This window comes from Bombus fervidus, unplaced genomic scaffold, assembly GCF_041682495.2.
Source record: "Bombus fervidus isolate BK054 unplaced genomic scaffold, iyBomFerv1 scaffold0020, whole genome shotgun sequence".
In the NCBI taxonomy this organism is placed as follows: domain Eukaryota; kingdom Metazoa; phylum Arthropoda; class Insecta; order Hymenoptera; family Apidae; genus Bombus; species Bombus fervidus.
The window spans coordinates 5,687,624-5,691,366 of NW_027212583.1; positions in this window are offsets into that span (position 1 = coordinate 5,687,624).

Below are 3,743 nucleotides of genomic sequence, written 5' to 3' on the forward strand. Positions count from 1 at the left end.
TTATAACATATATCGATATTAAGTGTTATGTTTCAGCGTGTACGCTATATACTATTACGTTATAATGTTTACCGATATGAAGTGTTACGTTATAACGTATGACGCTATATACTATATCCTTATTACGTATAACGTTATATACTCTTGCGTTATAACGTATAACGTTAAATGCTATTATGTTATAACGTATAACGTTATATACTATATCCTTATTACGTATAACGTTATATACTCTTGCGTTATAACGTATAACGTTAAATGCTATTATGTTATAACGTATAACGTTATATACTATTACCTTATAACGTATAACGTTATATACTCTTACGTTATAACGTATAACGTTATATACTATTACGTAATAATGTATAACGATATGAAGTGTTACGTTATAACGTATATCGATATGTAGTGTTACGCTTTAACGAATTCACTGTATACTAATACGCTATAATGTACAACGATATTTAGTGTTACGTTAGAGGGTATACGCTATATACTATTACGTTATAATGCATAACGATTTGAAGAGTTACGTTACAACGTAGAACGCTATATACCATTACCTTATAACGTATAACGTTATATGCTATTACCTTATAACGTATAACGATATGTAGTGTTACGTTATAACGTATGACATTATATACTATTACGTTATAGCGTCTAACGTTATATACTATTACTTTATATGGTATAACAGTATGTAGTGTTACGTTATAACGTATAACGTCTTATTCCATTACGTTATAACGTATAACGATGTGTAGTGTTACGTTACAACGTATAACTTTATATATTAATACGTTATAACTTATAACGATAGGAGGAGTTACGTTGTAACGTATAAGGTTATATACTATGACGTTATAACGTATACCATTATATACTATTACCTTATAACGTATAAAGTTATATACTATTACGTTACAACGTATAACGTTGTGTAGCGTTACGTTATAACGTATAACGGTATGTAGTGTTACACTATAACGTATAACATTATATTCCATTACGTTATAACGTGTAACGATATGTAGTGTTACGTTATAACGTATAACATTATATTCCATTACCATATAACGTATAACGTTATATACTCTTACGTTATAACGTATAACGAGTTATTCCATTACGTTATAACGTATAACGACATGTAGTGTTACGTTATAACGTATAACATTATATTCCATTACCATATAACGTATAACGTTATATACTCTTACGTTATAACGTATAACGAGTTATTCCATTACCTTGTAACGTATAGCGGTATGTAATGCTTCGCGATAACGTATAACGTTATATACTATTGCCTTAATACGTATAACATTATATTCTATTACGTTATAACATATAACGTTATATACTTTTGCGTTATAACGTATATCGTTATATTATTTTACGTTACAAAGTATAACGTTATATACTATTACGTAATAATGTATATCGATATGAAGTGTTACGTTATAACGTATGTGGATATGTAGTGTTGCGTTATAACGTATAACATTATATACTATTACCTTATAACGTATATCGTAATATGCTCTTACGTTATAACGTATAACGTCTTATTCCATTACGTTATAACGTATAACGATGTGTAGTGTTACGTTATAACGTATGACGATATGTAGTGTTACGTTATAACGTATGTGGATATGTGGTGTTACGTTATAACGTATAACGTCTTATTCCATTACGTTATAACGTATAACGTTATGTAGTGTTACGTTATAACGTATGACGCTATGTAGTGTTACGTTATAACGTATAACATTATATTCCATTACGTTATAACGTATAACATTATATACTATCACCTTATAACGTATAACGTTATATTCTAATACGTTATAACGTATAACGTTATGTAGTGTTACGTTATAACGTATGTGGATATGTAGTGTTACGTTATAACGTATAACATTATATACTATTACCTTTTAACGTATATCGTAATATGCTCTTACGTTATGACGTATAACGTCTTATTCCATTACGTTATAACGTATAACGATGTGAAGTGTTACGTTACAACGTATAACATTATATTCCATTACGTTATAACGTATAACATTATACACTATTACCTTATAACGTATAACGTTATATTCTAATACGTTATAACCTATAACGTTATGTAGTGCTGCGTTATAACGTATGACGATATGAAGTGTTAGGATACAACGTAGAACGCTATATACCATTACCTTATAAAATGTAACGTTATATACTACGACGTTATAACGTATAACTGTAGGTAGCGTTACGTTATAGCGTATAACGCTATATACAATTACCTTACAACGTATAACTTTATATACCTCACGTTATAACATATAACGGTATGTAGTGTTACGTTATAACGTATAACGTTATACACAATTACCTTATAACGTATAATGTCATATACAATTACCTTATAACGTATAACGTTATATACTCTTGCGTTATAACGTATATCGTTATATTATTTTACGTTATAACGTATAACATTATATACTATTACGTTATAACGTATAACGTTATATACTATTACGTTATAACGTATAACGATTTGTATTGTTACGTTATAACGTATAACATTATATACTATTGCCTTATAACGTCTCACGTTATATACTATTACGTTATAACGTATAACTATAGGTAGCCTTACGTTATAACGTATAACGCTATATAGTATTACCTTATATCATATAACGTTATATACTATTACGTTATAACGTATAACGTTATGTAGCGTTACGTTATAACGTATAACATTACATACAATTACCTTATAACGTATAACGTTATATACTATTACGCTATAACATATAACGATATGTAGTGTTACGTTATAACGTATAACGTTATATACTATTACGTTACAACGTATAACGTTGTGTAGCGTTACGTTATAACGTATAACGATATGTAGTGTTACGTTATAACGTATAACGTTATATACAATTACCTTATGACGTATAACGTTATATACTCTTGCGTTATAACGTATATCGCTATATTATTTTATGTTATAACGTATAACGTTATATACTGTTACGTTATAACGTCTAACGCTATATACTATTACCTTATATCATATAACGTTATATACTATTACGTTATAACGTATAACGTTATGTAGCGTTACGTTATAACGTATAACATTATATACTATTGCCTTACAACGTATAACGTTATATACTATTGCGTTATAACATATAACGATTTGTAGTGTTACGTTATAACGTATAACGTTATATACAATTACCTTATAACGTATAACGTTTAATACTCTTGCGTTATAACGTATATCGTTATATTATTTTACGTTATAACCTGTAACGTTATATACTATTACGTTACAGCGTATAACGTTGGGTAGCGTTACGTTATAACGTATAACGATATGTAGTGTTACGTTATAACGTATAACATTATATCCCATTACGGTATAACGTGTAACATTATATACTATTACCTTATAACGTATAACGTTATATTCTAATACGTTATAACCTATAACGCTATGTAGTGCTGCGTTATAACGTATGACGATATGAAGTGTTACGATACAACGTAGAACGCTATATACCATTACCTTATAAAGTGTAACGCTATATACTATGACGTTATAACGTATAACTATAGGTAGCGTTACGTTATAACTTATAACGCTATATACTATTATCTTATAACGTATAACTTTATATACCTCACGTTATAACATATAACGGTATGTAGTGTTA